The sequence below is a fragment of the Bos taurus genome, chromosome 17 (assembly GCF_002263795.3).
Source record: "Bos taurus isolate L1 Dominette 01449 registration number 42190680 breed Hereford chromosome 17, ARS-UCD2.0, whole genome shotgun sequence".
Lineage (NCBI taxonomy): Eukaryota > Metazoa > Chordata > Mammalia > Artiodactyla > Bovidae > Bos > Bos taurus.
The window spans coordinates 66,409,167-66,421,214 of NC_037344.1; the positions used below are offsets into that span (position 1 = coordinate 66,409,167).

At 48.8% G+C, this 12,048-nt stretch overlaps 1 long non-coding RNA gene across 1 annotated transcript; it reads right to left on the bottom strand.

Annotated features, from left to right (window-relative positions):
* Window positions 1-4,906: 4,906 nt before the first annotated feature.
* LOC132342566 (uncharacterized) lies at window positions 4,907-6,120 on the bottom strand. The gene is made up of 2 exons (XR_009490974.1): window positions 5,995-6,120; window positions 4,907-5,132 (listed from the first exon to the last, which is right to left on the bottom strand). It is a non-coding gene; the product is annotated as an uncharacterized lncRNA (long non-coding RNA).
* Window positions 6,121-12,048: the final 5,928 nt, after the last annotated feature.

Genomic DNA, 12,048 nt, shown 5'->3' on the forward strand with positions numbered 1-12,048 from the left:
CACTGTATTCAAATTATGCTACAGTAATAGGCCAAGTTCATAAATAAACATTGCGGGTTAACCCTTTCTCAGCCCGGTGGGCAGAGCCACTGGGATTCAGCTGGGAGCGGGGGTTTTTATACCCCAGTGGGAGGAAACAGAATCGCCTTCCAAGGGTCCCTCGGTGCCCACTACCCTCCATGTGCTCCCAGCCTTCTCTACCTGGCCCCTCCCTTTGGGTGTGAAAGGGTCACAGACGATTCTTTGTTAAAATGAGGGGCTTGGGTTTGTAGAAATGTGCTCCATAGACCTCTGAGGTTCAGGAGCGCTTTGGGGGTCTGGATTAGGTAGGTTCCTCCCCAAACTCTCCATATTTCCCATCTCGTCTTAAAAATATTATGCATTGTATTTCTATTCTTTCTCTCATTACACTTCAGTACAGGGGTTCTAACCACTCACCGGTGGTGGTTTTGCCCCCCGTGAACACATAGCACTGTCTGCAGATGTTTTTGGTCGTCACAACTGGGAGATGCTACTGGCCATCTGGTGGGTGGAGGCCAGGGGTGCTGGTCAACATCTTCTGATGCACAAGAGAGCCCCCCAGCCCCGCCACCATCTCAAAGAGTGATCCAGCCCCACCTGTCCACTGTGGTGAGACTGAGAAGCCCAGCTTTATCGGGATTCCTTGTTCAGTGTCTGCTGTCCTCTCTGAAAGCTAGCACATGCTGTCTTGCTCACCACTGAATTTTATCACTCATTCTAGTGCTTGGCGCCCAGTAGGTCTTCAATAGGGATTTGCTAAAAGGTTGAATGAATGAATGGACACACTGCCTTGCCCCTTCTGACCTATCCTTTTGTTCCCAGGTCAAAGGCTGCTTTTTCAGGGTTGAAAAAGCCTGAACTTGTGCATAAGTGCTCAGTTGCTTCAGGTGTGTCCAACTCTTTGCGACGCCATGAACTGTAGCCCACCAGGCTCCTCTGTCCACGGGATTCTCCAGGCAAGAATACTGGAGTGGGTTGCCATGCCTTCCTCCAGGAGATCTTCCCAACCCAGGGATCGAACCCACGTCTCCCGCGTCTCCTTCATTGCAGGCAGGTCCTTTACCGCTGAGCCACCAGGGTTCCCCTCTGCCCCTACTATTAGACAGTTTGGTGATATTTGTTCCTTGTTTCTCATCCTTGGATTTCGTTGCCCATTGCTCACATTTCTGGTCAAATGTCACGGCTAAAGTGGCCTCCCTCCTCTCTCTCTCCTCCTGTTTCATTTCCATCAGAGCATTTATCAGTAGCTGAAGTCATTTTGTTTATCACGAGCTGGGGCTTGGCCATCATGGGGTCCCCAGGACAGAGGGGATGTGCTGTGAATATTTGCTGAACATGTCAGCAAGCGTTGGAGAATGGGAAAGCATTTCCTGCCCCAGACGTTCACCTCTCCTTCTTTGGAATCTTCCCAAATCCCCTTCCTCCAGTATGGACACTGTTTCAGGACTGAAAAACCTCTGATCTCCCTCTGCACTGATGTCGTACCTTGGGAGAAACTTGCAAGTCCCTTTCTCTCCCTTCTCTGCAAAATGAAGGCACTGGGGTATATCCACGCTTTGTCACCGGGGATGTATGTCAGAATCACCTTCTTGGACTTTTCCCAAGAGACAAAGCCCTACTCTGTGCACACCTGCAGAGCCAGCTTCTCTACAAGGCCATGTGCCCTGCGCTGTGCTTTTGTGAAAACTCCCCGGGTCATCTGGACGCAGGGCATGGTTCAGAGCCAGAAAACTGGGGCCCCCCATCCAGCCCCAGCATCTGACACCTCCATGATTTTAAGATGCCCAGCCCGGACCATTTATCTGAGTGACTCTCTTCCCAGGCTCGCCTGGCACTTTCGCTAATTTAATAGCATTTAATTTAATTTCGAAATGATTTTTTAAAAAAGACGGCTGGCGCAGAAGCCCCAACCATCTCATTCTTCTTCCTCCCTGAGGCTGGAAATACATCTTCTGGCTGAAGCCAGGTTTCTGGCCACGGATGTCCCTTGGAGAGCCCACAGCCTTTTTGTGAAAAATGCTGAGTTTGCTCTCCACCCATTGGGCATAATTACCTTTCTCCTCTCCAGAGCCCCGTGCATGTTCTGACCTAAGGTGGAAAGAAAGGGCTGGAAAAACCAGACCAAGTTAGTGTCTGCGGCATGAGCTCCTATCTTAGACAAAGGGACTGGCGTAACCCCACACACAAACACACACATAGGTGCTCACACACGGACACACAGCTCATTCTTTCCTATTCTTTAGGGCTGTATGGCTGCAGCTGTTTGCTACATTTCTGTGGGCCATTTTTTTTTTAAAGCTTTTTATTTTGTATTGGGGTATAACCTATTAATAATACTGTCATGGTTTCAGGTAATATGGAACATTTTAAAACTCTTCATTGAATTTGTTACAATAGCGCTTCTGTTTTATGTTTTGGTTTTTTGGCCAAGAGGCATGAGGGAATCTTAGCCCCCCAATCAGGGATGAACCAACCTGCTCCCTCTGTGTTGGAAGGTGAAGTCTTACCCACTGGACCACCGCAAGTCCCTGTTTTCCTACTTTTAACTCTGGGCTTTCTTCTGAATTTTTCAGGTTTCTTCTTTTCCTGGACATGCATGGGGTTTTTCTCAGGGATATGTCACATCAATTTCTTTCTCTCTTCTTAATTGTTTTCTGTTATTTTTAACCCAATTTTACATGTGCTTGATCATTATGACTCATCTTAGATTTATCTATTCACGCATTAATTTTTATTGAGAATCTCCCACGTGGTCAGTGTGAAGACAGGCACAGTGGTGAGTCAGACAGACCTGACCTTGCCCTCGAGAAAGACAGAACCTGCCAGGAGGAGAGACAGGTATGGGGGGGAGGTTCTTACAGGGAGACATGGGGAGGGAATATGGAAAAGCGGAGGGATGGGCAAGTAACCCCAGAAGCCTTGGGGAGGTCCCCAAGTAGAATAATTATGTTATTTGTCCAGATCGAAATCAGAAGCAAAAAGGTAGGATGGAAATGGTGAATGCATCCTGTCACATCCAGACATATTGAGGTTTTTTTTTTCCCTCTCCTGTGGCAGAGATGACTAGCTTTTTCCCAAATCTGTTTTGTTCTCTTTCAAGACACACAGCTCAGGTCTCAGCCTCCCTCGCAGTGACCCTGAGACCAAGTTCTAGCCAAACGTGAGTGGAGGAGATGGGCTCTACCCTCAGTCCTGGTCATAAACTCTCCCAGGTGTGATCTTACATGCCCTTTCCCGTCTACTGATTTAATTCACATCAGTCCAGTGAGTTGGGAGACTCTTGAGCTGAGGATGGAGGAGCCACAATATGGCAAGAACCTGGGTCTCCACTACTCTTGCAGGAAAGTCACCCTAGAGAGCTACCCAACCAGGAGTGTCTGCAGTGCACTTTGAGAGAGCTAGAAAGACGCCTCTGCCGTGGTTAAGTCATTGCACATTTCAGGGTTTGTTTGTTACATCAGATGACATTACCTGAATTCAAAAGCCTCAACTCTCCTGTCCCCTGCATCTGTACATTGTTTTGTTGGAACACAGGCTGTGGCTGCTTTGAAGCTGCACCAGCAGAGTTGAGGAGTTGTGACAGACTGTATGGTCTGCAGAGCCTGAAATATGTACTCTCTGGCCTTTTACAGAAACCATTTACTGACCCTGGTCTTCGCTAATGCGCCAAGCATCTAGGCTGGAAGAAGCAGTCTAGAGTCTTCTCGCGCTCTCCAACACTGGTTTCTTTGAAGAGACCACTCCCAGATGCTCTGACTTCCTGCCCTGACTTGGTTCTGCTTTCCTTGTCCCATTGGGCCCTGTTCCACGGCACAGCTAGGATTTGTGACTTAGACCCAAATGGAGACAGAAAAGAATGATTAGGGGTCATCATTCGTCAACTTCTTCAGCTGTTAGCTCTGACCTTCTGAATCATCTAGTCCAACCCACTGACTCTCTAGACTTGGAAGCTGACACCCAGAGAGAAAGGATTAGACTTTTGCCAGGGTCACTCAGCCAGCAAGCAGCTGAGAGGTCTTGCAGAAAAAGCTGAGGGGTCAAATAAACTACCTCTGGATAAAAACAGCTAATGTTTTTGGGGTGCTTGTTATGAATGAGGCACATATTACTCTTTTCAGCAAATTTCAGTGTGCTATCATCATCACTCCCATTTTATAGATGGTGAAACTGGGGCAGAGGAAGCCAAGGTCCACTCTGTTGGTGAAGCTAAGGTTTGAACTCAGTGGTGTGAGTTCAGTCCATGTTCTAACTCATGGCACCATATTGGCTTTGTCATCCATGCCCACTTTGAGTCTTGAAACTTTCCCCTAATCAGCTTTGGTAGGATGAATAGACTCAGGTGTACAGGGGGGTCTTTTTTCAGCCCTTCTTTTCCTGTTCCACCTCCCTGTGATCCTCAAAGCCCAAGACAGTTCATCAATTTCATTTGTATATCCAACTTCAGACCCTGTCATTTCATTAACTCAAGTGAGGGGCTCTTCATACGAGGTTGAGCTTCAATAATTCTCTTTAAAGTTACGGGAGAAATGTATGCTTAATTATATTTGCATATGAAAAATAGGGTCTAATTAGTTTGATTGATTATTATTTTAACCCTAATGGCATTTTGAGTATCTGTCCCAACTAATAGCCAGTGTGTTGCTAATAAATCATTGAATTTTTACAGCATGGTCTATTGAGCTGGCTTATGAAATATATTTTATTAATATCCTGGAATGTATTGAAACTGATACAAGTCAAACAACTGCTCATTTATTAAACTGTTTAAATGTCAGTTTTATACAAGAGTAATAATACAGGAAATATGTTCGTTCAGGAGACATCAGCAAGGCAGGGGTACTCACAATATTAGTTATCTTGGAAAAATATATTATGGAAATAAAAGTCCAATTATGTCATTTATTGCATTAAATAAATCTATATTGACTAACATAAATGTTGCACATTAGCAGATGCACTTTCTTGCAAACTTTTAAATTCTCTATGATCGCGCTCAAGGGCATAGTGGAGGCTGGATCTCCAGGAGAGAGTGGTCACTGAATGTTGCTGTCGGTTCCCCTCATTGCGGCCTGAGGCTGTCCTGTGCATTAAAGGTTCCCAGGATGTCCTTTCTTTAAAAAAAAAAATTTTTTTTTGGCCACATCCTGTAGCATGTGGGACCTTAGATCCCTGACCAGGATCGAACCCTCGCCCCCTGCATTGGAAGGCAGAGTGCTAACCACTGGACCGCCTGGGGTGGGGGAAGTCCCCAGGATGTCATTTCTTAAGGTGTTCCTATTCTGGGGCATCGCCAAGGACTGGGGTTTAGACCCAGCTCTTCCAGGAGCACAGATGTCATCCTGCATTTGTTCATGTGATGAGTACTTGGGGTGTCTGCTCTGTGTCAGGTGTTGCCTCCTGGGGACACTGGGGTGCCCTAGTCAGGTAGGGGCCCTGCTCCCATGGACCTGGCATGCCAATAAAGGTACAATTAAAAACGAAGCTCTCTTTCTCTGCTACGACTGTGAATAGCAACTAAAAGGAAAGAGCACGTTTTTCTTCTACTACTTATAATGCTTCTGACACCAAATATGTGGGTTCCCCCCCCTCCCCCCACCCCACCCCAGCCAATTCTCCAATGCTCTGGACACCAACTGGGTGTCCTCTTTCTCAGTTCTGACACTCACCGCCTGGGCTCAGTGCAGACCGCACTGGTCGAGGACGCAGTTAAAGGACAGACTGGCCCCCATACGTTTCGGATTCCCACAGGCCCCTGCATGGGTTCAATAATTTGCTGAAACACCTAGCAGATACAGCAAAGTCCTTTGCACGCTATTATTTGTTGATGGTGAAGGATACAACTCAAGAAGAGCCGAATGAAGAGGTGCATAGGGCTTGGTATGTGGGAGGTGGCATGGGGCCCCCCTGCCCTCCCAGCTCCAACCCCAAAGCTATCCACACCTTTGCCTGGGGTTTCTACTGAGGCTTCATTACCTCCATTGCAGTGATTGTCATCGGTGACTGACCTCAATCTCCAGCCCCTCTCACGTCTCCAGAAGTTGGGGGTGGGGTGGGACTGAAAGTTCCAACCCTCTAATCGCAGAGCTGGTTCCCTTGGCAACCAGCCCCCATCCTTAGGGGTTTTCCCCAAGTCACCTCATTAACATAAACTCGCTAGAGTTGAAAGGGGCTGATTATGAATAACAAAAGATATTCCTCTCACCCCTGTCACTCAGGAAATTCCAAGGGTTTTAGGAGCTCCGTGCCAGGAACCGGGAACAAAGACCAAATATATAAGTATTATTATATCACAACATCACGGGGAGACAATGGACAAAAGAAAAATGAGATAATTTTAAATAGCGATGCTTGTTAGGAAGGGAGTAATGCAGACTGCTGGGGTAGGGAATGTGCCGCTCAGGGTTCCTTTAGATTGGAAAGTCAGAGAGAATGGCAAGAAGGAGATGAACAGCCAAAGACATGGACTTCCAGGCAGACGGAATAGCAGGTGCAAAGACTTTATATTTTGCCAAGGTCACTAGGATGCTGGGAGGAGAGTGGATTGCAGGGGGCCAGGATGGGCATGGAGGAACAGAGGGGAGGCAGGTGCAGTTATTAAGGGTAGGTAGGGGGAGGGAGAGAAGCTGACATTCAGGATTTTGTGGAGGTCGAGTTGACAGGACACAGTGATGGATCAGAGATCTGGAGACAGGGAGAGAGGAGCCAAGGATGCTTCCAGCCTTGATCTGAGCATCTGGGTACCATTTCCCGTTCTGGGGAAGAGGATGTGGGAAGGAACAGCTCGAGTAGCAGGTCAAGAGTATATTTTTGGTCCTGTCAGTGGAAGGGGCCAGTAGGACTCATTCTCAGATGTTAAGTGTATTGGAATCACCAAGGATGCTGGTTGCCATCCAGAGTCCTGGACCTTGTCCCTAGAGATTCTGATTCATTAGGTCTGGACTGGGTTTATTGAGCTGGGTTTATTTAGGGGGAGGGTGGCCTCTGGTGATTCCAACGTGCAGCCACATTGGAGAACGGCTTTTCCAGTCCCTTCATTTTCAGAGTGGGAAACTGAGGCCCAGGGAGGAGACAGGATTTGCAAATTGGTGGTGGAACTAGGATGGAAGGATGTTCCTCCCGGCTCTTGGCTCGGCGCACGTCTCCTCTGTGGCTCAGGCTGCCTCTGGCATCCTTAAAGGAGCCCAAAGGCATATTCTAGTGCCCTGGGGAGGCAAAGCCCAGGCATTCTGGCTCAGCCAAGCTCAGAAATACTCAGGACAGAAGCGGGACGTAGGAAGTTTTAGATTAGAGGACACTGCCATCTTGCTGTGCATTGTTGGGCAGCTCAAGTAACCTCTCTGGTCCTTGGCTTTTCTAGGTATGATTTGTCATAAGAATGATGCCTTCTTCACAGGGTGTTGTGAGGATCAAATGGGATTCTCATGTGAGGGGCTTAGTACAGCTCTTGGCACTTGGTAAGTTCTAAATACACGTTAGCTATAATATTGATACAAATTACTATGGATACCTGATGGTGACCTAGGGAGGCAGGCCGGAGCCGTGATAGTAGCATGGACTTGGGAATCAGGAAGATCTGGGTTCAAATCCCATTTTTTTGCTGTGGAATGCTGGGGAGGCATTGTACCTCTCTGAGCCTCTATAAAATGGGAGGGCAGGCGTGGGTGTTGGTTTGTGGATATGAGAAAAATGTACATCACACTTCAAGCTCAGGGTCTGGCCCTCAAGTGCTGGAAGTTATTGGAATTATTATGTCAACTTTAATTCACTGACTGAAACCCCAGTCAGTTGCAACCCCCGCCTGCGGAAACCACCACTGCCGTCAAGCTGGTGACCGTGGAGGACAGCACGTGCCTGGGGTCTCCCCCTGCCATCTTGCTAACTTGCTGTGTGACCTTGGGTGAGCACCTCACCCTCTCTGGCCCCTGTTGCCTCATGCGTGAAATGAGGAGCTTAGTCTGGTTAATCTCCAAGGTCTTTTTCAGAGCCTTAAAAAAAAATCGATCACTGTAAAGGTCTGTGATTAGTGAGAATCCGTCTGCCCCAGGCAAAGACCAGACCCTCCCCAACCTTTCGGTGGGGGAGAATAAAACAATAAGCAGAAGGCTTAGCAAATTGCTATCTCACAGCCCTTAAAAACGAATATCTGCTTTTGTATCAGCCTTGATTGAAATTCTTATGCTATAGCGGGCGTCCCCGCCATCAATGCCTTAATTAGAAATTAGGACAGTCACATTGGCATAAATTAAATCAGACTAAAGATGATTAACAAAGTAATGCAAGAAATCATTAAATTAAACCATTGTGCCAAGTCCTCTGCTGATCTATCACAAATTTGGGCTGCTAATGAGGTCTTAATTAGTAAGTTAGGTCGAAATAATTCATGTCATTCACTTCAAAGACAGCCCTCTTTCTTGCTTGCTTTTTTTTTTTTCTCCTCTTTTTGAATCCAGCCCCTAATGCAAATTTATCTTGGGCTGTGGAAGGAAGGGGGCGGGTGGACATCATCAATAAAAACCAGAATTCCTCGGATTATCGAAATCTGCTTGGCATTGAATGTATTTGGGGGGAGGTTTGTTCTGATGTCAGGTTAGATGGAATGGGGATGAACAGCTGGTGATCCCAAGATGACAGAATGGCAGGAAGAGATGGGACAGTTTGGAAGTTCATTCCTTCATGATATGATGGGAAAACTGAAGGCCAGACAAGGGAGGCATCATTCAGAGTGGATTGCAGGCAGAGTTGGGACCCTGGCATCCCGAGTAAAGATTGCCTCTTCTTTCTGCTGCTTTCTCACATCTTCCCGTTGTCCAGAAAAAGCAGTAAGTAAAAGAAGCAAGTTCTGAAATGGTTCAGTACTGCCCAGTTCAGTCAGTAAGAGGCTCTGCCCCTGTTGGGTAGAGACTGGCATCTTCATGGTCTTCCAAAGGGACCACTTCAGTGCCTGGTCTGTGGCAGGCTGTCAGGAGCAATGGCCACAGATATAACACCAGCATTTGCTGAGCACACACTCCATGCCAGGCACTGTCATAGTGCTTTCCATGCCTTTCCTAATTCATCTGCAAAGAATTCCACCAAGTAGACGTTCTTGGGAGAAGGCAATGGCACCCCACTCCAGTACTCTTGCCTGGAAAATCCCATGGGCGGAGGAGCCTGGTAGGCTGCAGTCCACGGGGTCGCTAAGAATCGACAACTGAGTGCTCTCACTTTCACTTTTCACTTTCATGCATTGGAGAAGGAGATGGCAACCCAGTCCAGTGTTCTTGCCTGGAGAATCCCAGGGACGGGGGAGCCTGGTGGGCTGCTGACTATGGGGTCGCACAGAGTCAGACATGACTGAAGCGACTTAGCAGCAGCAGCAGCAGCAGCAGACATTCTTGTGTTCTCCCTATTACTGATGAGGAAGACATGGATCAGAGAGGTGAGTTAACTTGTCCTAAGTCACACAGCTGGGAAGAAACAGAGCTGGAATTTGACTCTGACATCGGAGTCTGAATGCTTAACCACTGTGCTCTCCTGCTTCAACAAATAACTGCCGAATGAGTGGAGGGGGGCTGGGTGGGTGAGGTGGGGGGAATGTGGTAACAGTTTGTTGGAAAGGTGACTGGGGAAGAGGGAACCAGTCATGGATAATCGTGCTGACTCAGCATGATTTTAGAACTGAGTGGGGCTGTTGGAAGACCCATGGCTTTGGGGTCAGGCAGGTCAGAGGGTGACACTGGTCCTAGCCATGAGGTCTTAAGCTAGTGGTTTCCCCTGCTTGAGCCTCGGTTTCTTTACCTGTAGTATGTGTGCTCAGCCTCTCAGCGGTGTCCAACTCTTTGGGACCCCTCTGTCCACGGGATTCTCTGTCCACGCTCCTCTGCCAGGCTCCTCTGTCCACGGGATTCTCTGTCCACGCTCCTCTGCCAGGCTCCTCTGTCCACGGGATTCTCCAGGTAGGAACACTGGAGTGGGTTTCCATGACCTTCTCCAGGGGATCTTCCCAACCCAGGGATCGAACCCAGGTCTCCCACATTGCAGGCAGATTCTTCACCATCTGAGCCACCAAGGATGCTACCCGGGCTCACACAAGAGTCGGCCATCAGCTGTTGGTCAGCAAGGCAGCTCCGTCACTGGGGGTTGGCTGGCTGTTGGCTGGGGTGCCTGGGCCGCATGTCTCTCTCCTTTCCCAGCGGGCTAGCTTGGGCTGGCAGTCCTGGTGAAGGGTTCCCAGCAAAGCCCGAGAGGGCCAGCCGTATGGCACAAGCACTCCCAAGCTTCTGTGACATTTGCTTTAGTCTCACTGTTGTGGTGGATTGAATAACGCCCCCCGACTCTCTCCCCAGATGTGTCTGAGTCAAATCCTTACCGCCACCCTCGGAGGAGACTGAGGCTCTGAAAGGCGTGGTGACTATGGCTGGTAGGTGGGGGTGTCAGGGCCTGAACTCGGATCTCCTGGCTCCTTGGCGGGCAGGTTGACCGCCTTTCACTTCTCCATCCTGCATCCCACGGCAGGTGCTGGCCTCCTGGGCCTCAGGACCCACACCCCAACCACAGCTCAACAAAGCCCCCACCCCCGTGCTGCCTGAAGCCGCCCATTTGTCTCCCATGGCCGAGATGGCCCCCCACCCAGCCAGGGCCAAAACGATCACTGCTTCATTGATTTCCTGTCAATTAATTTAAAAAATCCATCTGACCACTCCACAGCTTGCTGGACTCGGAGGATTCAGAAGGAAATAAATAAATTAGTCCTGGAGGGGGACTGGAAGTGAGGGGGCGGTGGGGGGAGGAGACGGGAGGCTTGCTCAGCTCCAGGGATCCAGCTCTGTCCTGCTGTTTGCATAACTTGTGGGGGTCCTGGGAGACCCCGGACCCTCTGCAGAGGAGCAGGGGCCCCGGGACTGCTGCTTGTATCATGATGAGTATTCTTAATAATAGCCGTGTTTTATTGGGCATTATTGTGATGGGTATTTCAAATATGTTCCACATATGTTACCTCATTAACCCTTCACAGCATCTCTGGGAGCCAGATGAGGAAACTGAGGCTCAGAGAGGTTGGGTGATTTGTCTGAGCCCACACAGTACTCCTTTGGGGTGCACTTTCTGACTTGCCCATTGTAGGGCTATCGGAAAAAAGGGCAAGGGATGGGATTCTTGTATCTTGGAGGGAGTCTGGGGAGTTATCTCCCAGGGGGAGGACTTGGGTGCTGAACTTCTGGAAGGTTATTGAGACCTTACCATTTGCTTTGATGACTTTCAAACTATGTTTAGCCTGCACATTCCAATGTTGAAGGGAAATCTCACGTAGTTTTGTGAAAGGAAGACACTGAAAATAACACTGCTTGGTTGGACCGTAATAATAATAACGACCATAACAGGTAACCCTGAAGTCCTGGAGCTGGTTCACCCCGGTTCACGAGAGCTGGTTGTTAAAAATTCAGGAGTTTTCTAAGCCACTTGTTAAACCATCAGCTTGAAATCTGTCGTGATGGGAATATTTGCACCCTGGAAATTGGCCCGTGTTATAAATCAGGGCTCCTCCATCCACTCCCCAAATGTCCACAGGCCTGGACACTTGGGGTGAAAGCTACTGCGTGTTTGATGCCATTTTACTGCTCGGTCAGCTCTGTCTCCAGTCTCAGCCCCTCGACTGGACTGTGGGTCTGAAAACCCCCAGTTCCTCTTCTCGGGGAGGATGTTAGGCGAGATAGGCCACTGGTCAGTAAAAGATGGATCTGGAGCTTGGAGAGAGGGAGAGGAGCCGGACCCTGGAAGCTGCTCTGTCTATTTCCTTCCAGTGGGGCCGCTGAGGGCTCAGACTGCCACCCAGGCCTTAGATTTGTGGTTGCTTTTTATTTATTTGTTTTAACAAAAATTTATTTTATTTTGGCTGCACTGGGTTTGCATGGCTGCACATGGGCTTTTTCTGGTAGAGGTGAGCGGGGCTACCCTCTAGATGCGGTGCAGGGGGCTTCTCACTGCCGTAGCTTCTCTCGTAAAGCATGGGCTCTAGGGCGCGTGGGCTTCAGTAGTTGCGGCACAGGGGCT